This window comes from Mesoplodon densirostris, chromosome 5 (genome assembly GCF_025265405.1).
Source record: "Mesoplodon densirostris isolate mMesDen1 chromosome 5, mMesDen1 primary haplotype, whole genome shotgun sequence".
Taxonomy (NCBI): Eukaryota; Metazoa; Chordata; class Mammalia; order Artiodactyla; family Ziphiidae; genus Mesoplodon; species Mesoplodon densirostris.
The window spans coordinates 129,425,904-129,450,452 of NC_082665.1; the positions used below are offsets into that span (position 1 = coordinate 129,425,904).

The window sequence follows — 24,549 nt, forward strand, 5'->3', positions numbered from 1 at the left end:
GGCTTCAGTAGCTGTGGCACGTGGGTTCGGTAGTTGTGGCTCGTGGGCTCTAGAGCGCAGGCGCCATAGTTGTGGTGCACAAGCTTAGTTGCTCCGCAGCATGTGTCATCTTCTTGGACCAGGGCTCGAACCCGTGTCCCCTGCATTGGCAGGTGGATTCTTAACCACTGCGCCACCAGGGAAGCCCTGTCCCTTGCTTCTTACCTTGTGAAAATGATGGCATCTTAGCACGAACTTGACTTTTGAATGTGTCAGTGGGTGGGGGGAGAGCTGGTTACTGAAGTTAAAACTCCTCACTTTTATAATTCATTGACCAAGATGAAGTGAATTTTGCAATGGTTTTTTAATGTCGATCTCAAAGGTTTTCTCAGTTTGGCTTTTCGCCATGCTAAGGTTCACGGGATTTATGTTTGTTTAGTAAAATATACAAAAATTCCTACTTGAAGGTCACCACCAGGTTAGTGGCATACCAGCTATATTCCAACTTGTCCAACCATCTATAACTGAAAAACAGAACTAAACATACCTTCTCTCTGAAAAAGCAGGTTAATTCTACCCCTCCGATCTGCATAAACTAAAGCAAGAGGGGAGGAGAGGCTGGCTTCCAAAGCTCCCTGGTGAAAGTACGTTAAATCCGGAAGCAGCTGGTGACACTACATCAAAGGTTCCAAAAATAAAAAATAAAAACCTCTGAGGATCAAAACACTAAGGCTCTTTTAGTCTGCCAAACAATCTGATTGATTCTGCAGATCAGCCCCGACACTAAGTGATTTTCTTTAAGTTTTATTTTTTATAGTTTTTTGTGTTTTGTTTTGAGAGGGTAGAATCATGATTTTTTTTTTTTTTTTTTTTTTTTTTTTTGCGGTATGCGGGCCTCTCACTGTTGTGGCCTCCCCCGTTGCGGAGCACAGGCTCCGGACGCGCAGGCTCAGCGGCCATGGCTCACGGGCCCAGCCGCTCCGCGGCATATGGGATCCTCCCAGACCGGGGCACGAACCCGTATCCCCTGCATCGGCAGGCGGACTCTCAACCACTGCGCCACCAGGGAGGCCCGAATCATGATTCTTTAGGCCAGCACTAATACGAAAATATATTTAGCATTAAAAACTAGCAGAGTTGAATATTATCCTTAGTCTAAAGACAGGTGATGATTTTAAGTAAACTGCAAATGCTCTGTTTTCTGAATTACCTTTATTTTTTTTTACTTGAAGTATTGACCTACCATACTATGTTAGTTACAGGTGCACAGCATAGTGATTTGATGTTTCTAAACATTCCAAGTGATCACCGCAAGCCTAGTTAGCTTCTGTCACCACACAAAGTTATTACAATATTACTGACTACATTCCCCGTGCTGTTCCGTTCACCCTTGTGACTCATTTATTCTGTAACTGGAAGTGTGTTGCTCTTAATCTCTCTCACCTCTCATCCCTCAACCCCCTGCCCTCCTACAACGACCTGTTTGTTTTCTGTAACTACAAGTCTGTTTCATTTTTGTTATGTTTGTTCATTTGTTATATATTTTATATTCCAAATACAAGGCTGCAAGTTTTCCGGGTTTTCTCATCAGTAGTTTCTCTGTAAACAGTTGTAATGTTGGTGCCTGTGAGAGACAAGTTCTTCATACTCTGTCATCTTGGCCACACCTCTCCTCCTCGAGCTTGGATGCCTGAATGGACAAAGAAGAGCTTGAGCATAACAGCCTACAAGTACTCTGCATGTACCTCTTCCATAAAACATTGAAAAGTGTATATTATCTACCGTGCCTCCTCTAAGCATAATTTAGAGATGAATAAGGAAATTATGGGAGACTTATATAGTTAGTAATGGAATTTACATGGCTTGAAGGGACAAGTTCTGTCAGGAAGAAAAAAAAGTTTGCAGTGGAAGTCTCATCTTCACAAATAAAACACATAAGGTTGGACGGGCTTCCCCGATGGCGCAGTGGTTGAGAGTCCGCCTGCCGATGCAGGGGACATGGGTTCGTGCCCCAGTCCGGGAAGATCCCACATGCTGAGGAGCGGATGGGCCCGTGAGCCATGGCCGCTGAGCCTGCGCGTCCGGAACCTGCGCTCCGCAATGGGAGAGGCCACAACAGTGAGAGGCCCGTGTACCGCAAAAAAAAAAAAAAAAAAAAAAAACACATAAGGTTGAAATGGGTGATTTATTGGGAGTTTGAGATTGACATGTACACACTACTATATATAAAATAGATAACCAACAAGGCCCTACTGTAGAGCACAGGGAACTCTGCTCAATATTCTGTAATAACCTAAATGGGAAAAGAATTTCTAAATGAATAGATATATGTATATGTATTACTGAACCACTTGCTGTACCCCTGAAACTCATACAACATTGGAAATCAACTATAATATAAAATAAAAATTAAAAAAAAAATTTTTTAAAGACACATTTGGCATGGCTTTCTGGCATGTCGTATAAAATTATCAATCAAAACAAAAGCTGCAGTGACTGTTTAGAACAACTATTGCTGAAAAGCGCAAGAGGAAGGAGAAAAAGCAGGAGAAGAGGAATCAGCTTCACCCTTAGGAAAATAGTCCCTATATGTGGCGCAGGGACAATGTTGATTGACAATTCTAAAATGAATGTTGAGCAGAAAAAATGGAAGGAAAGCTGTCAGTGAATCATTCCAGAGAAGAGAGCACTGAGCTGGGTTTTGAGCAATCTGAGTTGTAGCTTCATTTCCATCATTGATTGACTGATTGGCTTTGGGTAGATCAAGAGCCACTTGCTTTCACTGGAGCTCTACTGTTCACTAAGTGCTGTTACCAGAATCACTGTGATGAACTGCATTCTTCTTCAAACTACTTACTGTCCCTCCCTGCAGGCAAGCCCTTCCCTGGAGAGAAATCCTACTTTCTGCTCCTCTGAGGTTAGACTAAGTCTATGACTTCCAAGCAGATGTTTTAAGAGCCAGTATTTACTTCCTCATGATCTCTTTACCCATCTGTCAACCAGCAATGTCTCACATAGAGGCTGCTCTGTGAGCCTGGTCCCAGAATGACAAGCATCACCAAGGGAAGCCACACCTGACCTAGCTTGGACCTGTAGCATCAGCAAGAAATAAGCCTTGGTCACTGAATTTGGGGGTGATTTGTTACTAGGGCATAACAGCTTAAGCTGATTGATAAAATCAGACTGACATATTTAAGATTTAACTGAAACCCGTAGAACTTATGTTTTCCAGGCTTAAGAGGACCTAGCTGAATAAGGCAGTATTCTTTCCCCTTCCTGAACTCCCTGTGATTATAAATTTGGGGCCTTCAGTTCTTCAGCCACATATTGAAAAAGTTAGAATAAATAATCTCTAAAGTTCCTCCCCTTCTAACCTTCTATATTCTTCTGACTCCCTCCTTTCATAGACTTTTTTGAGTCTATGTGTTTCGTAAGGGTTGCTTAGGTGATATTTGCTGCTATGAGTAATTATCTTAGATATATTCACTTAGATGAGATCTAAAATATTTGCATATTATAAAAATCCCACAACTATTATGGCAGAGTTCTAGGGCATATTGATTTACACTCCTTGATACTTTACTGTGTAAATATGTTACTCAGGTTTTTGTATATTTGCCTACAACCTTTCTGATTAAATTGCAAACTTCTTTGTAAGAAAAGTTTTTCTTTCTCTTTTACTTTGCTCCTTATCATGTCTCACCATGTTTTAATAGGTGCTAATGAACGTGCCTTTTTTTTTTTCTTGCCACACCACGAGGCTTGTGGGATTTTAGTTCCCTGACCAGGGATCAAACCCAGGCCCTTGGCAGTGAGAGTGCTGAGTCCTCACCACTGGACTGCCAGGGAATTCCCTTAACCAATAAATCCTTCTTTTTTTAATTCAAAATGATGGAAACCAGATCTGACAATTAGATAAAGCATTCATAGTAAAGATTTTAAAGATGGCAACAAGTTCTTTGATACTCCTCCCATCAAGAGATAAGAGTCTAACTTCCCTCCCACTGAATCTGGGCTAGCTTTAGTGGCTCACTTGTAACCACGACAATGCAGCAGAAGTAACACGTGTGACTTCTGAGGCTAAGTCAGAGAAAGTCATGCAGCGTCCATCTTGTTCCCTGGAGCATTTATTCATGGAGCCCTGGAGAGTAAGAAGTGCAAGTACTCTAGACCACCAGGCTATGAGGAAGCCCAAGCCACATGAAGAGGCCACATGGCACACACTCCAGGAGACAGACCCAGCAGAATCTGGTTTTCAGGTCATCTTAGCCCATGAGCTAGACATGTGATGGAAGAAGCCTCTGGATAATTTCAGCACCCAGCTATTAATGTCACCCCCAGTCATTTGAGTCTTCCTAGCAGAAGCCCCACACTTCATGGAGCAGAGACAAGCAATTTTTGCTCTGCCCTATGTAAGTCCCTGAAACACCTTTAAAAATCCACACACATAATAAAATGGCTGTGGTTTTATGTTACTAAAATGCTGGCTGGTTTGTTACGCAGCAAGAGAGAACTGGAACATAGAGGGCCTGCAAAAGTCAGCCCGAGCCACCGTGTCAGCCCAGACAAGTGTCACACAAAGAAATGTGTGCAACCACACACTTTCCTGCTTTGTTTGTTTTTATTAAGGTGTAGCAACACACTGGGGTAAGCACCTCTCCAGTAAGAGCAATCTGGAAGACAGGAGTATTAAAACATCAGGCAGAGATACAATCGACTTATTACCAAGCAATTGCAACCTGAAAAGAGTAGGCACTGACAGCGTCTCAGAACCTATTACTTTACTGTGCAATTGCAACACAACAACAGCACCAGTCAGAGATGTCATCACAAAGACAAGTGAAATCAATACTGACTCCAAAATACATTACAGCCCACTTTTAAATAAATATGTAAAAATCTGCTCATGTTGATTCTAGCTCAGCAGGAGCTAACTGCTGTAACGATTTTTACATACAAAGCCCAGAGAAAAGAACATGGAGGAAGCACCCGACACATGCACAGCTTGGGGAGGAGAGATGGAAGATCCACTTAAATTCATTCCGCAACACATCCTCCTTTACAGGCAACAGCAGATTTCACCTTACGGATCTCGAAGGCTCTACTCTGGGAGAGAAAAACCCACATGTTCAAACTATAACAGCTAGAAAGTTATTTTAAAAAAAAAAAGCCAGTGTTCTTTAATGTCCGTTCAGTTGCCTAAGAAGTCTGCTGTTAGGGAGCAATAAAAAGTGTTAAGTTCTTTTGGGTTGTTTTGTTTGGGTTTGTTTGTGTGTTTGGTTGGTTGGTTGGTTTTAGAGCCAGGTACCATATAAGTTTATATGCACTTAACATAGGCTTCATGACATTTCTGTACAGGGTACTATTCTAAGCACTGAAAGATATGAAAGGCATAATCCTTGCCCTCCAAGGGCTTACATGTCAGTAAGGAAGTTATAGGTGTACCTAAAAGTTAACTATTGTGCAATAGCCAAGACATGGAAACAATCTAAATGTCCATGGACAGATGAATGGATAAAGAAGATATGGTACATATATATAGTGTAAAACTACTAAGCCATAAAAAAGAATATATGCCATTTGCAGCAACATGGATGCAACTAGATATTATCATATTAAGTGAAGTAAGTCAGAAAGAGAAAGATAAATACCATATGATATCATTTATATATGCAATCTGAAATATAACACAAATGAACCTACCTACAAAGCAGAAACAGACTCACAGACATAGAGAAGAGACTGGTGGTTGCCAAGGGGGAGGGGGTGGGGGAGGGCTGGAGTGGGAGTCTGGGATTAGCAGATGCAAACTATTATATACAGGATGGATACACAACAAGGGCCTACTGTATAGCACAGGGAACTGTATTCAATATCCTATGATAAACAACAATGGAAAAAATATTTTTTTAAAGTATATATATATATATATATATATATATATATATATGAAACTGAATCACTTTGCTGTATAGCAGAATTAACACAACATTGTAAATCAATTGTGCTTCAAAAAAATATTACAACTGAAAAAAAAGCTAACTATTGTGCAAAGTAGAAGGTTCTAAGAACAGCAAACAAAAACAGTTTGGTACAGGCCTGTATCAGAAAGTTATAATTTAATTTGGACATTAAATAGTCCAAATCATATTTTAAATCCATGAATATAAATTCAACCCCACCTCCAATCCTTCTTTCCAAGATGGCAGACTCCTAGAAAAAGTAACCTTATATTACACGTTTTTAAAATCCCTCACCAAGTCCCTTCAGGTATGCTGCTACACAGCAGTGCTCAGCAAATATGTATGGATTTAGTGAGTGCAGTGGATTAGGTGTAAGACCTACCACTGCAGGACAACCGGCTTAGTGTTCCGGGCTCTCTTTACCTCCTTCTGTGGTGTCCATGGCTCTCGTTCTCATCTTCCCACTTTTAAAAGCTGTCAGTGTGATTTTAATAAGACTTGAAGTGTTACCTTCAGAATTTTGTATTTTGAGCTTATCGTGAATTGTGCAATAAAAGATTTGGTTCCCTGGACAAGAAAATAGCCCTGCTCCATGTACTTGAAATGGATAGGTGAGCATGTATTTCACCTATGAATGACACAAGTCCTGGCTTCTTTATCCAACTTCCAGCTATAAAGTGGTCCCACAGTCATGCAGTCCACAGTCTACCAGCTCTGCAAGGGCCTCTAAAATGTTTGAGACCTGATGAAAGATTTATTGACTCTAAAATATGAAAAGAAGCCTGCAAAATTGAAGTGGAAACTGCTTAATTAAATACCTTCAAAGCGTAAAGTTATATTACCTAGATGATTGCACCTCAGCTTTTACATAATTGTACAGAACTTATATTTAGAGTGGGCTATGGGCACATTTTTACATATATTAGGAAAGGAGTGAACTGTCAGGATACAGAGGTGACTGTTCTTGGTCTCTAGCCTTCATTCCGCCCACCCCCTGCTATTTTTCCTACAAGGCTCTGGTTTTGTTCAGATACCGAGTCTTTCCGCAAGCAGCTGTGTGCCTCGGGGAAAACTGACCCCAGTTCTAGAAATAAACCTTATGGTCTGATGGTGATATCACTCCCTTTGGCAGTGGTTGGTTCAGAAACTGGCATAGAGCTCAATTCTGACCAGTGAGATATGAAAAGAATTCTACTGAGGGAGGAGCGTTCTGGAGAAAGTTTCTTCTCTTCTAGAAGAAAGGCAGTCCCTTATGCCTGAAATTTCTCTGTCTGAACATGATGTCTGGAACTCCTCCAGCCATTCTGCTCAAACTTGAGGAAAAACCAACGCTGAGGAGGGCAGGATGAAGAGATAGAAAGGCCCTGGTCCTTGACAACAGGGTCAAGCTGTTGAATTCACTTATCCTACTAGACCTTCCTACCATGTGAGATAAAAATGCCTCCTCTGTTTAATCGAGCTTCACTCAGTGTTTCCTCACTGACTTCTAGGTACCCTGTCAGCCTAAGAGCCAATAGAAGACATCCCACCTCCCGCTTCTCTGTTATCATCTGCTTCAGGCATATTCAGAGGATGACAAAACACCTTTCTATCACTGGCAGTAAGTCACCCAGCACAAGGGTCACACTGCACCAGTTCCAAGTCAGTTAGTTTGAATAGAAGATATCCTTTCTCATATCAATGCAACACATTCACTCCTTTTTTTTTTTTTGGCTTAAGTACACTATCTTTTTTTTTTAGTTTCATTATATTCTTTTTTTATTGAAGTATAGATGGTTTACAATGTTGTGTTAGTTTCAGGTGTACAGCAAAGTGATTCAGTTATACATATATGTATGTATATATATATATATCACAGTTACATATATCTAGATAGATAGGTAGATAGATAGATAGGTTCATTTTCAGAATCTTTTCCCTTATAGATTATTACAAGACATTGAGTATAGTTCCCTGAGCTATAAATTAGGTCTTTGTTGGTTACCTGTTTTATATTTAGTAGTGTGTATCTGTTAATTCCAACCTCCTAATTTATCCCTCCCCCACCGCTTTCCCCTTCGGTAACCAGAAGTTTGTTTTCTCTGTCTGGCCACACATTCACTCTTGACAATGGCTAAATTCAGCCTTGTGTCTGGATTCAGTAAACTGTTGCCCAATGGCTATAATCTGGGACCTTTGGCAAGTCCCATGGACAAAAATCTCTCTACTAGATTTCCACCATTAAAACCAAGACAGTGGAAAAAACTAACCAAGCTATCGATTGCTCCTACTTAAGTAATCATTTGTGAGCCTACCTGGAATTGACCTACAGAACTATGTGATAGTAAATTGGGTGTTCTTGTAAGCCATTAAGTTTGTGATCATTTGTTACACAGCATTAGAAAAGAAATAGGGTGTCATATAAACCACGCAAAAATTTTTTAAAACACACAAAACGTATAATATATGCTAGGGGTCAGCAAACCACAGCGCATGGACTCAGTCAAGCCCGTGATCTATTTTTATACAGCCCACAAGTTAAGGATGGTTTTTTATATTTTTACAGCTTTGTAAAAATTAAAAAAGAAGAATATAGGACATAGACTATACGTGGACCACAAAATCGAAAATGTTTACTGTCTGGCCCTTTACAGAGAAAAAGGGCTCCTGCAATACACTATTTATTATACCTTTCTGTATAGGGACAAGTAGAGGTAATAGTTCAGGATCCACCCTGTGCTGTGTCTTTGCTGCATTCACCCTCTCTGATCCATTTCCCAATAGCCTCTTTGCCCTGGGAGGCTGGTCTGTATGGACCACAAGGTGCCTCTGGTTCCCGGCTGGGTGTGCAGACAAGCAGTTTGAGGGCAGGAGGAAGGTGAAACTGGGGTGTCCATTCACTCCTTCATCCAGAGCACTGTCTCAGGCAGGTACATCCTTCAACCAAAGGGCACAGTTCCTTTCAAGGCTGCTGCCCTGCACAGGTCTTTCCTCCAGAGTCCAAGACCTGCTCCCCCTTCTCCCCTTAGGTCTAGGGTGTCAGCACCCTAATATCCACGGTGATTTCCTACATTCTGCCCACACCTGTGTAAGCGTCTTTTCACTGCCTGCTCCACACCTCACCCACCTCGAGTGTGGCCCCTGACTGGTACACCCACTAACTTCAATGTCGTGGTTACCTCTGGGGTGAGCAAGGGAAAGGAATGAGAGATAAGAAGCAGAAGCCTTCCATGTGATCTGTAGTGCTAGCTCTTTCATTCATAAAAGGACTTGAAGCAAATATAACAAACTCTTCATCATGCTGATTCTGGGTGCAAAACAGACACAAATGTGTTTTTTTTTTCTGGTATTTACTTATCTTTTAATATCTTTACAGACATGGAAAACAAACTCATGGTTACCAAAGGGGAAAGTGGGGGGAGGGATAAATTAGGAGTTTGGGATTAACAGATACACATTACTATATATAAAATAGATAAACAAGGTCCTACTGTATAGCACAGGGAACTATATTCAATATCTTATAATAACCTACAATGGAAAAGAATCAAAAAAAGAATATATATATTGTATATCACTTTGCTGTACACTTGAAACTAACACAATATTGTAAATCAACTATACTTCAATAAAAAAAAATTAAGCCACTTTACCAGCCACACTACTATTTTGGATTAAGACTATCAAAATCACCTATCTGAATTCAAATCACAGAGACTCCCTGATGGGCCCCAGTCTTGCCTGATGGACGGGTGTATCTCTTAACTAGTAACTTCTTCCTGACTCACTGCACCAAGATGCCCACTGCTCATGCTGCTCATCACCACCCAAGGCATGAAGCCATAGAGGCACCTCAGCCTGGGACTGACTCAGCACCACGACCATCAGCACTTCTCCCAGAAGAGCAGTTCCAGCGGCTCTCCTCCCCGGACCTCCCCAGCAGCTCTCTGTGCTGTCTGGGGAATGAAGTAATAAACCTTCCCTGCCAGTACTTATAAAATGTTCTGGCTTTATGGGACAGCATCTCCTGCTGCTTTGGGCACAAGTCCAGTTTAATCAAAGAATCTGGAAGGACAGCAAAGAGATAATTCGATAACCATCACACTAAGAACAGTGGAAAAGAAAAATTAGGTTTGTGGTGAAAAAAGATCATACTAAGTGAAGTCAGACAGAGAAAGACAAATATCATATGATATCACTTATATGTGGAATCTAATAAAAAATTATACAAATGAACTTACTTACAAAACAGAAACAGACTCACAGACCTAGAAAACAAACTTATGGTTACCAAAGGGGAAAGGGGAGGGGAAGTGATAAATCGGGATACCGGGATTAACATACACACACTACTATATATAAAATAGATAATCAACAAGGACCTACTGTATAGCACAGAGAACTGGACTCAATACTCTGTAATGACCCATATGGGAAAAGATTCTGAAAAAGAATGGATATGTGTATATGTATTACTGATTCACTTTGCTGTACACCTGAAACTAACACAACATTGCAGTTAGTTCAATAAATTATCAACTATAGTTCAATAAAAAAATTTTTTTAAAAAGAAAATTCAAAAAAAAAAAAGAAAAAAGCTCATCTTCAGAGCAAATGCAAAAAATAGGACTACTAGCTTGGATCTATCTAGATGAGGTTATAAACGTGAAATTCTTGAGTTACTCATAAAAGAAAGCTTTAAGCATATTAGAAGACACTCCCCTCCACACAAACACCCACAGAAGGATTTCCCATCCCTCCCCCAGTGCTATGAAATAGGTGATCATCACTACCAAGTCATATCTTACCTTGGATAATCTATCCCCCTCATCGGGATTCTGACTTTTAGGGAAGTGCCTTTTGTGAGTTGTGTATGCTCGGTGGTTCTACGTGTGCTTCGTTTTTTACCAGCTGTGGCAAGATTTTTTAATCTTTATACAAGAGAAAGCAAACCTGTGTAGGAACAATCTGTCAGGAATACTTACAGCCTGGCAGTTAACACTTCGCTCTCTCTCTCTCTCTGTCTCTCTCTCTGTCTCTCTCTCTCTCTCTCTCTCTCTGTCTGTCTCTGTCTCTCTCGCACGCGATTTAATCAGCAAGGTGCTGCTGACAATGTGTAATAGAACACTGTAAAAGCTACATGGTTTAACACCTCTGAGGGTGACAAATGAGACTCCGTAAAGGAAAGGGTACGGCAGTGAAATGAAAAACGATTATTATTTAGCATTTATTAATCCTAAGCAGAATGCTAGGCTCTAAAGAACACAGCACTGACAGAAGAGGATTGCCTCTAAAGTTCCATGCTTTCCTAAAACAAACATGGAGGGGACTTTTACAACACTATCCCTATATAAGAATATGAAATAGAAATACCTTGACTCCATGGACAAAGGCAGAAAAGTACCAAAATAAAAGCCATAAGGACTTTTGAGACTTGTGTCCTTCGTCTATAATCTGCTTCTGTTTACAGCACAATCTTGGGCAGCTGGATCAGGGTCAGCCAGCTACAGCCTGTCGGGGTGCCACCTGTTTCTGTAAATAGAGTTTCGCTGGAACGCAGCCATACCCATTTGTTTACATATTGTCTGTGGCTGCTTTTGCACAACAGAGATGAGTACTTGTGACAGAGACCATATGGCCAGCAGAGCCAGAAATATTTACTATCTGGTCCTTTCCAGAAAAGGTTTCCTCACCCCTGATCTAGAGTGACCTGGAGAAAACCTGAACCAAATTTGTGATGGTCTCAATAGGTTTACTTACTAATGTACTTATTCATAGTTACTTATGCAAGGTAAAATTCAGTTTAAGTTATTGGTTTGTTAAGCATGGGGGAAATGTCTATGATTTGCATTGAAGAGGAATATACATACCATGGTGAAAGCTAACACATCACCCCTTGGGAGCAAAGGCACCCTGCCCTGATGGAACTATGGGAGATTCCCACAGGGAAAGCTACTTTCCCTCACTACGTGTTTTGAAAAGGCCAAAGATCCAGACGCTGAATGGAGTTGAAGATGAATGGATAATTAATAAAAGGAAGATTACACAAGAGTTCATTCTATGTAGGATAATAGTTCATGGCTTAATTTCTAGAACTGTTTTAGATAAGATTTGAAAACTATTTGCAGCATTAAGGTATTTATTGGTTTTATTTCAAAGCCTATGAGCTGTTGAAAAAAATCACTTGCAATCCTCTTCCTAATTCTGTGGTTATAGTGCATTGAACCACACACTCAACAGTGTGATAAAATCAAATGGCATTTGTTTATTCAGAGACCACAAATGGCTTTCTTGATATGAAAGTAAACATTGCTTGACAAGTTCTAGCCTGAAGGATTGATTTTTTATGTCTTCTTGGAAGAACCACTTTTAGGGCTGCAAAAAAATGTGGACATTGGCAAACGACTCTTTCATCTGAATAGACCAATAAACGTGTCTAAATTTCCCAGATGCATGGAAAGAATGGAAATAACAGTATTCCAGCACATAGATGATGCTTCACATGGATGTTATATTTTGTTCAACAAGAATTGAATGCTCTGACTTAATCTTACCTGCTTAACACCCAAGATCTGTTTTAGATTTTTGGCAACTAACATGCTCTCCCATGGCAACTGCATAAAGACATCATACAGTTTGAAGAAGGAAAAAAATTCAAAACCTTTCAGACCCAATTACTTTATGAAACTCTTTTACAAGTGTCTTTTTATTTTACAACAGTTTTAAAGAATCTATTTGAACAATTTATATCTTTCACCACCTGTACCTCTAAACAAAAACACTTTTTTTCACAAAGAACTATGAAGAAAACAACCAGGCTTATTCAGAGAACTGATAATGGATCTTCTTAAGCAGAATCAAAACTAGCACTGAGCAGATGAGTCAGGATTTGAGTTTTACCCTTGGCTGGGTTAACTAAGGAAATGAATGACCTTGACAAGTTACTTTCTGCTCTGGGTTTTGCTTTCCTCATCTGTAAAATCAGGTGATTTAAATCAACCTTCCAGAGTACTTTCAGCCCTAAATACAATGATGACTAAAGCTTGGCACTGATTATAATTCTAAATAGTATTACTTCTAACCTTCTTCCAGCCTCATTCCTATGCATGAATGCCAGAGGGAAAAAATCACAGTAAAACCGAACATGAATTTGATTCTTCCCTTCTACCCTAGAAGGAGTCATCAACACATTGCTGGGCCACAGAGAAAGTACAATTCTTTGCTCCTCTTCCAACACATCATACACGATTAGACACAAGTTCCTTCTCAGGTTATTGTAACTGTATTATTTAAAAGAGTGGACTTGAAGAATGATTTTTAAAAAGAAGAATTTAGGACCACTTAGAGTCTTATGCGTCAACACACTGGCATAATGTAGAAATAATCTTTCCGAAAGCTTGCTGCCCAGACAGCTCTATAACCTGTCCTAGAAATAGGGTGTGGTGTCACTAGAACTTTCAGATTTTGCTGATGGAAGGAAAATATGGTCCTGCTTTGGAGAGCTGTTTGGCTGTTCCTTTTAAACAAACACATAACCATCCTATGACTCAGAGAGAATATGGCTATTAGAATCATGATATTTTACAAAAACGTAGTACAGTAGTAAGCCCTTCAAGTAAAAAGCCTATCATAAGGGTTCTGAAATTTTGGGGGAATTAATATGAAGTATCAAATGATGATGGCATCACAAACTTAAATATGTTCTTTGAAAAAGAATGCAGTAAGCAGACAATCTTTTAGAACAATAATTAGAAAGAATTAAGAGTGTGAGAAAATGGACTTATAGACTACAGTTTTTGAATGACCAGGTTGGGAAGTTTAGTGAGGGTGGCTTAAAACATTCAACATTTCCTCATATCAGTGAGGACTAGCCAAGCAAAGAGAAAACAATTAAGCAGACTATCTTTTATATTATGAAAGACCCTCCAGGAGGTAAGGGGTCCCAGAGAGGAGCTGATGGTATAAGAAATAATTAAAAGCAACCAAGCACAAACTGCATAATTGCTAGTTTCTAGGAGTTTTTTTTTTTTTTACTTTACCTCAAAGCATTAAAGGAAACAAAGAAAATAGTGATATCCCCAAGGAATAATTCCCTACTTTTCAGTCATCTTATGCACAATAATAAATCCAGAGAGAGAGAAGCTTCAGTAAAGAATAGGGTGTTGTTTGACAATTTCTCAGACCCACCAACGACAGCAATAGCACGTGAAAAAATCAGATGACATTCAAATATTCCAAGCCCAAGGTCACAATGTTACATGAAACAAACTCCAAACTCTTTACCCAGCCTACAAAGCCCATCACAACCTGGCTTCACTTCTTGGCCTCACCCTTGTGCTAGGGTGAGACCAAGAAGTGGCCTCCTCACCCACTGTGTTCCACCATGTCCCTAGGACTCCTTCCCCTTGGTGCAGCCTCCAGCTGGTTGCGCCAGCCTTGCCCTATGCCTTGCAGTGCCCTTTCGCCCATCCGGCGCGATGGTTTTGTCTTCCAGCTCTCAGCTGAAAGGTTTTCTCCTTGGATTGTTCCTCTGTGATCACCCAGCCTAAGGAAGCCCTCGATCCACATAAGGGGAAGTCTTAACATATTTGTTATTTTTTAAATTGTTTGTTTGTTTTTATGCTGTTTTTCTGAGTTTGGAGTTTTTTGCATATTTTTTCTCTATAACAACTAGAATTTAAGCTCCATGAAAACTAGGAACTTATCTGTTTTGTGCCTGACACTGTTAAAGAAAACCTTATTCTGACATTTGTTAGAACAGTAAGGAAGACTTGTTTTTCGAGACTACCGCAATATGGGTCTTGCAATAGAGAGAGACGGAGCTCAAATCCAAATATAGCAAAGACTGCTGGGGATTTACAGCCAGTGAGCATGTAGAAGGTCAGGGATAGAAGATGAAAAATTACCAAGAGGAGACATCAAGGTTGGGGGATCTTGCTAAACTGACTTAATAGGATTCTTACTGAAGGCAGGCCAGGGTGGTCAGCTATCAAGGGTATGGGGGTTGACTTGGCAGGAGTCTTTGCTAAGATTTGGTCGAGCAGACCACAGACAGAATGGGGACCAAGGTTGAGGCCTAGTCAAGGAGAGGGTTGGAAGAGACTAATTAAAGTTTGGTCAAGGAGAGAGTTGTTGCCAACACATAGTAGGCTCTCAAAAATTATCAGCTGGTGACAAAGCAAGAGAGTGGCATGGACATATATACACTACCAAACGTAAAATAGATAGCTAGTGGGAAGCAGCCACATAGCACAGGGAGATCAGCTCAGTGCTTTGTGACCACCTAGAGGGGTGGGATAGGGAGGGTGGGAGGGAGGGAGATGCAAGAGGGAGGAGATATGGAGACATATGTATATGTATAACTGATTCACTTTGTTATACAGCAGAAACTAAGACACCATTGTAAAGCAATTATACTCCAATAAAGATGTAAAAAAAAAAATTATCAGCTGAAGGAATGAACAAATTCTCTTCCTCAAAAAGATTTAATGGCTTTACTTTTCCATTTCACCTTACTACCCTAAACACTGGTAATAATAGGGGAAAAAAGGAAAGAAAACCAAAGAAGAAACTCTCTTCTCCCTTGCAAAGTGAAAAGAATAAATCTTCACAATTAAGGGTACATTTTGTTCATTTATTTGTCCCTCAGATATTTATTGAGAGCTCACTGTAATGCACTGGTTACTCTTCCAGACCTGGACAGACGAATCCAAAGGACACATCCTGACTTCGAGTTCATTTTCACTGTCTGCTGAGTGATAAATACATGAATAGAGTCAGGTAAAGGAGTAGCTGAGATGGGTGAAGGACAGCAAGGACCCCTCTTGGCAATGAGGCTGACAGAAGATAGAGTCCGGAGGAGAAAAGTGTGATGAGAACTTCACAAATGAAATACCTTGTAATATGCCTTCTGCCAGAAACCCTGCCTATCTTCCACAAAATTCCAAACCCCAGGATAGGCCTGGCATGATTCTATTTCCTGTGGAAGTCAGCAAAAAGGCCAGGTGGGGCCAAAAGTTTGTGCAGGGCTTAGACTCAGCCAGGCAGACGAAAGGACAGCTGTCCTTCCAGGTTATGTTAATAAACTGGAAATGCATGACTCTAAGAAAAGCATCTAGTTCATCTGCACCAGGACTGATGTCAAAGGGAAAAAAATGGCATAGATGCTCAAGAGGACGTCATTATTATTTCCCTGAACTCAGAGGGGTAAGGAAGGAATGTGGCCCCATATGAGCTCGCTGCTGCTCCCAAAGGTGGATGTGCATTTCAATCTCAGTGGCTCTCACGAAAGGACAGGCCAACAGAGGAGAGAGCAGCTGATATGCGGCTCTTCTGAGCATGCTCCCAGCATCACCTGCACCCTCAGCGGTATGGAAGGTTAACTACCAAGCTGAAAATAATGTCTGATAATACCTGGGTATTTTAAATTTTTAATCTAACCAAGATCTGAGGCTATAATTATATTTCCCAATGAATAGGAAAAATTGATTTTCCCATCTTAAAATTTTAATCTCAGGAGTATCATAAGCTAAAGCTAACTAGGTGATCCCAAACAGTAAAAGCAAATATGTTGGTAAAGAGAAGACTAGACCAATGTAAGAGACATGATATATGGTGGCAATGATTTCCAACACGTTTATTAAAAAATTGTGCTAATTGGAAGCTTTGCTTCTTCCATGTGAAAGCAACTAATAAAAAGCTGATGACAACAGAATCAGGCACCAGAACCCCACAAGGAAATTACAGATGGAATAGATAGCTCTGGGTGCATGCAAGACTTTTAAATCTAAATTGAATCTTTATTTTAGAAATCAATTTATGTGGGTAGACTCTTTGCCCAAGGGTATTTGTTTGTTATTTTATGAATGTTTCAAGCTAGCAGATTTTTCCTAGGGTTATAAATGCCTCTGACTAAATAAAATATGAGGATAGATTTTTGTAATAAATATGTCTCTGACATTATCTATTTATTTGTCCATGGAAGTGTGTAGAGTTTATCTAAAACAATTATTTAACTATCATACTCTTTATTTTATGAAATAAAGTTGTCTCTAAATGACCTATTTCCCCCTATGCCCTCCAAAGGAGCTAAAATAGTAAGACTTTATCCCAGACACTATGAGGTCAGTCTGACCACCCCCCTTTCCAAATAAGATAAAGGCTACTCAGATTTATTTAATCTCTATTACTCATAGCAAAATATTACATAATTTATTTTAAAGAGCAAGATAGACATTTCTCTCTAAAGCTTTACCAATTGCTCCTTTTTAAACCACACTTCCATATCCTGGAGGGAAAATGGGGCCATAATTCAGGCAGAATCAGCTCTAGATAAAGGCTGATGGGAGTGGGGTGGGGGGCAGTTATGGGGGAGTGAGGACTGGGGAACGAGGAAGTTGCTCCCGGAGTCAGACAGAACCAGAGCAGGGGAACGGCCCAGCCTGGCTTGGGCACTGAAGCTGATGGTCAGCAGTCCACACTGAGGATTGCTTAAGAAGAGTGTGAATTTTTTTTAACAACTTTATTGGAGTATAACTGCTTTACAATGTTGTGTTAGTTTCTGCTTTATAACAAAGTGAATCAGCTATACATATACATATATCCCCGTATCCCCCTCCCTCTTGCGTCTCCCTCCCTCCCACCCTCCCTATCCCACTCCTCTAGGGGGTCACAAAGCACGAAGCTGATCTCCCTGTGCTATGCGGCTGCTTCCCACTAGCTTTCTATTTTACGTTTGGTAGTGTATATATGTCCATGCCACTCTCTCACTTCGTCCAAAGAGCGTGAATTTGATGCAGTTGATGTGGATACCCAAAGAGCCTACTTAACACTTTCACATCTCAGTGGCTCAGGAATGTCAACAGATGACAGTCTTATGAAACTCTGTGGTCCATCTTGTTTGGAAACAGATTCCAGCTAACAGCAGGGAGTATGGAGGTCCACCACTCAGCAAAAATAGATTTGTCAATGAGATTTAGGGCAAGATTAAGTCCCAATAAGTTTCTGTTAGGAACCAAGGAAGAAGCACATTCCTATTGGCTAGACAAGGTTAAAGTAGAGAAACTTGGGAATATGGGAATTTGAGCGAACATAAGCTACACAACCTTTCAACTGTATGTAGCCACTAGTGAGGACGGGTTCCTAACTCTAGTCCTGCCTTTGATCAAATTAACCCCCCCAAATTGTACAGGATTATTCAATTGTGCTGCCTTTTGGATTCCCTGAGATGGTGCAACAGGTAGACTTCGCAAGATAACATGAGACAAACTCAAGTATCTGAAGGACAAATAATATGGAAATCTCCAGTGCAATAGCTACACTAAACAATAAGGTAATGATAAGAAGATGATTTTTTTTTAATGTACAGATTTTTTTACTATACAAATCAGAGATTGGGAGTGATGCAGTGTATTAGTCCCTCTCCTCTCATATGTCAAGGATTAGAAATAGCCTTCAAGGCCCTGTTTCTCTTGATCATTGAGTTTCATATTGAAGGTTCTCTTTTCCAGTAAAAACTTCTGCTGTGCTTGAGAATTTCTTAATTACCTTTTTAAGTTTTCTGCTATCATGGCAGAATAATCCAGAAACTAATTATGGAGCTAATAAAAAGAATGGAATACTTTGTTTTCACAAAAACATGCAAAATGCAAAGTTGTAAACACAGATGTAAATGATTTGCTCCACATTTGTCTCAACAAATTAAAATGCCATCTTCCCTCTATGAAGAAAATGTAGGACTTTCCTGGTGGTGCAGTAGTTAAGAATCCTCCGGCAAATGCAGGGGACATAGGTTCGATCCCTTGTCTGGGAAGATCCCACATGCCACGGGGCAACGAAGCCCGTGTGCCACAACTACTGAGCCTGCGCTCTAGAGCCCTCGAGCCACAACTACTGAGCCCGCATGCCACAACTACTGAAGCCCACAAGCCTAGAGCCCATGCTCCACAACAAGAGAAGCCACCACAATGAGAAGCCCACGCACCACAGCCAAAAGCAGCCCCGGCTCGCCACAACTAGAGAAAGCCCGTGCACAGCAACAAAAACCCAACGCAGCCAAAAATAAATAAATAAATAAATAAATAAATAAAATTTAAAAAGGAAAGGAAATGTAGATAGTAAAAATAGAGCACAACAAAGTAAAGAAATAAGACCAGAGATGGAATTTCAATCCAAAATCACTATGGGATTAATTAGATGCTAAAATCTGACAAATCTAAGTAATTGCCAAAAATTGTTTTATGATTAACACTATAGCAAATGTTTCTGGTAGAAATTCTGGAAAACATAGAAAATCCCAAAAAGAATAAAAAGAAACACCCCAAACCTCAACATTCAAAATTAGACAAAATTAACATCTGAGTAGACATTCTTTCAATCTTTTTTCAAGTCACATGTAAGTATTTTTTAAATTGGGAAATCTTAGTATACTTTTATAAACTGCTTTTTCCCTAAACACAGGTTGTATATTTTGCATGTGATTAAATAGTTTTTTACAGCACTATTTTTACTGATTATGCAGTATTTCATTATAAGAATATATTATGATATGTTTTACTAATCCTCTACTATTGGCTGTATAGTTTGTTTCCAATTTTTCCTTATTGTGCACAATACTTCAATAGATTTCCTTTCACATATATCTATGTACACAACCACGACTATTTCCTTAAGTTATAGTCTTGAAAGTAACATTGCTATATTAAAGGATATACAAATTTAAAACTTTTGCTACATGTTGACAGATTGCTTTCCAAAATATTTGCACCACCTTATACTTGCCCTTCCTCCTTTAACATAAATGAGAGTTTATTTCCTTTAACATAATATAAATGTCACTGATAACACTGGTTTTATTACTTCTAATAATTGCTAAATTGATAAAACAAAAATAGTACCCATTGGTATTCATTTTTCCAACTACCAGTCATGCTATTTCTTCATAGTTATCAGTCTTATGAATCTCTTGTTTTGCAAATAACCTGTCCATTTTTTTTAGTGGGCTGTTCAATTTTTCCTTACACAAGGATATTCTATCTAGATTATTAATCCTTTTAAAGTAATATAAGTGTTCTTATCCAGTTTATAACTTGAGTTTTAATTATCTTTCTGATACTTTTTGACTTACAGATTTTTTTTCATTTTTAAATAGTTAAACCTATGAACATTTTCTAATCTTTTACTTTGTTTATATGCTTAGAATAGCTTTTCCCACCCCCAAGATCCTATAAATACTTACTTGCGTTATCTTCTTTCATTCTTTAGTGAGTTTAATTTTTTACATTTAGTCCATAATCCACCGGGAATTTATGCTGGCAATATAAGTTTTAAATTTAATCCTTCCCATATAACTAACACTTGACCAAGTATCTTATATAATTGTGATTTTTTTATAGTTTTTTTTTTTAGATGTTGGGGGTAGGAGTTTATTAATTAATTTATTTATTTTTGCTGTGTTGGGTCTTCGTTTCTGTGTGAGGGCTTTCTCTAGTTGTGGTAAGCAGGGGCCACTCTTCATCGTGGTGCGCGGGCCTCTCACTATCGCGGCCTCTCTTGTTGCGGAGCACAGGCTCCAGACACGCAGGCTCAGTAGTTGTGGCTCACGGGCCTAGTTGTTCCACGGCATATGGGATCTTCCCAGACCAGGGCTCGAACCCGTGTCCCCTGCATTAGCAGGCAGATTCTCAACCACTGCGCCACCAGGGAAGCCCTAACTGTGATTTTTAAAATTCCTTTTTGAAACAGTGGAATGCTTTCTCCAAACAAAATCTTACATGAAAAGCTACTGTGTGTATTACAGATAAAAAGTGGTGCTGTGTCCATTGAACCAGAGGTGGGGAGAAAGGAACAGCCTTCAGGACCTCACAGGGCACTATCTGCGAATCATTTTTCCCCCACAGATTTGAAATGTCACTATTATGTTATACGATCCACCTGAATTGGGTCTGTTGGAATCTTTCCATTTTATTCTCGTCATCTGTCCCTCTATGCTTCATCAGTGTCCTGTTATTTTAAGTATTGCAACTCTGAAAGATACTTACATATCCACACTTAGCTACTCTCTCTCTCCCAATCACACACACACACACACACACACACACACACACACACACAAACATTCTTTCTCAATAATTTCTTGGATACTTGTATCCATTTATTTTTCCATGTAAACTTTCTAATTAATTCATTTTCCCCCAAAGTTACCAATAATATTTCAGGAGGATTACATCAAATTTGTAAATTAATTTAGGGCTAATTAACATTCTAATATTGAGTCTTTTGATCAAAACCCATAATATACTTTTTCATATTTCAACTCAACTTTTCCTGTAACAAAGTTACATGAATTTTATACACTCATTATGTTTTAAACTAAGCATTATATATCTGTTTTATTACTGTGATTGGAATTATTACATTTTCTATCTGGTTATTATCTATTTATAGAAAACTATTGATTTTTTTGTGAATCTCTTTCTGATTTTTAAAATGTTTTGTTGATTCTTTGGGTTCAATAATCAACTCACCATCAAAGAATAATCTGGCCTATGCTTCTTGTTTCTTTTTCAAATCTAATGGCATTGGCTGAATATTCCAGAAGAATGTTGAATAGGAGACATGCCAGTGAGTATCCTTCTTTTGACTCTGACTTTGACAGGGGTTCCTTGGGTGGTAGCCATTGAATATCATACACACTGTGTGTTTGAAATAGGCATTCCAAGATGTTGATAAAAATGTAGCTCTTATCCCAAGTTTAGTAGGAGTCTTCAAAAAAATAGATGTTGATTTTCATCAAATCCTTTGCAGCATCTGATTTTTTTCTCCTTTCAACTATTAATGTGATTAATTACATTGATATGCTTTCTCCTATCAGGTCCTCTCTGAATTTCTGGAAGTTATTGATTAATTATATATGGCTATTTTAATATGATGCTGTATTTTATTTGCTAGAATTTTATTTAATAATTCTGCATTTGTTTCTATAAAAGAAATTAATTGATGGTGTTTGAGTTTTGATTCTTTGTTAGGTTTTGGTATTAATGTTCAATTAGCTTCATAAAATGATTTAGGAAGTTAAATCTAACTTCATGATTTTAATAAATTGTGTGCTTCTAGGGTAAAAAACACACTGTTCATTATCAGTAAATGATGAAATATTCCATTTATATCAATGAAACAGAGTTTCCCCAGCATGGTTAGACAAAAAGTTGTCTTAGAGTCAATGGTAAAGACTTTGAGTAAAGCCAACATAGAAACCTACAGGTGAAGTCTACCATAAAAAATGAGCATTAAATCTCAATGCTCAGTGCTCATGTTGATACAATTTGCAGGGCTAGCATGCTTGAAAGGGTCACGGTGGTATAAGGTTCATTGAAAATATGAAAGCACACGTCATTTGTAAAGCAAAGTTAGCATGATGGAAATAAGCAAATTAAATTCCATTCAGCAAAGATTTATTGAGGACAGTTGTTTTGCCAGACACTGTCCTAAATGCTATAAGACAGTCTCAAAATTCCACTTGGGATAAGTGTTAGAAGCAAGATTCCTGAGCCCTGCCCGCAGACTTCCTGAACCCAAATTATGGGAGAGGCATCAAACTTGATTGTTTTTTATTAGGGATCCAGATCATTCTTATCATCAGGAAAGTTTAGGAAATGCTTGCTGTAGAAGACTCAGAAATCAGCGGGATGTTTCCAGCAGCTCATCAATTGTATTGCAGAGCCTTGGTCCCTACAACGTGCACCGGCCATCCGAGATCTAGAGACTGGAATGTCCATATGGGCCTGAGGGGATAGGTCAATAGCAGTTCCCTAGAAGGGCTTAGGGATGCAATCCTGTTATAGGTAACGGCAATGGAATTTGTCTTACAGCGTTATTGCATAGCAAACTCACTCTTTGTACTTAATTGTCTAAGTGGAGTGGCTTTGGAGGCTGAGGGAAATTACAGAGAGGCTAAAGCCATCCTAAGCCATCATTTGGCATCCTCACTGCTGGAGGAGTTAGGCCTGTCTCCCAAAAATAGATTTCAGCAAAAACAGCCAGATTCTTTGCTCTCCTGAAAAAAAAAAAAAAGAAAAGAAATGGTTCTGAAGAACCTAGGGGCAGGACAGGAATAAAGACGCAGACGTAGAGAACTGAGGACACGGGGAGGGGGAAGGGTAAACTGGGATGAAGTGAGAGAGTGGCATGGACTTATATACACTACCAAATGTAAAATAGATAGCTAGTGGGAAGCAGCCCCATAGCACAGGGAGATCAGCTCGGTGCTTTGTGTCTACCTAGAGGGGTGGGATAGGGAGGGTGGGAGGGAGACATAAGAGGGAGGGGATACGGGGATATATGTATACACATAACTGATTCACTTTGTTATACAGCAGAAACTAACACACCATTTTAAAGCAATTATACTCCAATAAAGATGTTAAAATTTTTTTTTAATGAAATAATAATTTAAAAAAATAGATTTAAGCCAAAACAGCCAGATTGTCTGCTCTCCTGGGAAAAAAAAAAAAAAAAAAGGAAAATGGCAAGCCTTCCCCATGGGACAATTCTGAATGGAAACAGGAAGAGGCGAGTGAAAGCAGTAGCTTGAGAAGTTCACGGGGAATTTGAGTGTTTGGGATGGGAGAACCAAACAGCGGATGCGCGGAGGAATAGGGCCAGGGAGAACAAAAGTGTGAAGCTGTGAAAGTTAGAGCAGGAATATAGGGTCGAGTAGAGGAACCAGGGAAAGAATCTAGAGGTAGCTGTGTCGGGGGACAGGGGAGGACCAGCAAAAGAGAGGAAAGTTGAGGTCTGGGTGTGGTCCAGCTGCTCTGAACATTCTCAGCAGGGGAGGCTGGCTCACTATTTTCTGTGCACCACTTGAGTTAATTCAGCTAAGAGAGGATGAGTATTAGCAACCTTACACCCAAAGAGAGATGCCCCGGGCTATCCTCTGGGCATAGGCCTGCTCTGCAGTGTGCCCAGGGGGAATCCTAAGATATCCAAATGACCACCAAGCTGTAACCCTCCCCTAACCAGACCGAGTAACCCCTCTCATACTCATACCAGCTCCTCCAAATGAGTAAGCAGCTGTCTATATTTTCTCTGCCTCTGCTAGGAAACAATAGATCTAGCCAGGCAAGGGGCTAGAGCTGCAGCTCCCTTAGAGTAAGGCTGGCTATAGCTTTCAGGTGCTCTGCCCTTGAGGGCCGTGAACTTGATTGGGGGAAGAGATCATCAGCCACCTCTTCTGGAGGTTTCAGCTGCCCCTATCATAGGGCAGCCTTCTTAAGAACACCCTTAGGGCTGAGCCACGATTCCGGGAAGTTTCTAATGGGATCGGAAGCATCAACATCAACATCACCTGCAGAGTTGTTAGAAACACACATTCTTGACCCTAGCCCAGACCCACTGAATTGAGAATTCTGCAGATAGGGCCTAGCAACGTGGAATTAACAAGGGCACCAGGCGATTCTGATGAGGGCTGAAGTCTGAGAATCAGTGTCCTATAGGAAGGCTAGATTGATGCTGAGTCCTCCTCTCTCTGGCCCTTCTGGGTATCATCTTGAGGTAATCATCCCTGTGTCCCACTGCTCACCCGTCCATTCTCACTGACGCTGTTCCCACCTCTGAAGGAGAGAGTGGT

At 39.8% G+C, this 24,549-nt stretch overlaps 1 long non-coding RNA gene across 1 annotated transcript in view; it reads right to left on the reverse strand.

Moving 5' to 3' along the window:
* Positions 1-1,195: 1,195 nt before the first annotated feature.
* LOC132491298 (uncharacterized) overlaps positions 1,196-24,549 on the reverse strand; it is a 56,411-nt gene continuing 33,057 nt past the window's right edge. The window contains exon 5 of the long non-coding RNA XR_009532652.1: positions 1,196-1,669. This is a non-coding gene — a long non-coding RNA (uncharacterized LOC132491298). The remainder of the gene's footprint in view (positions 1,670-24,549) is intronic.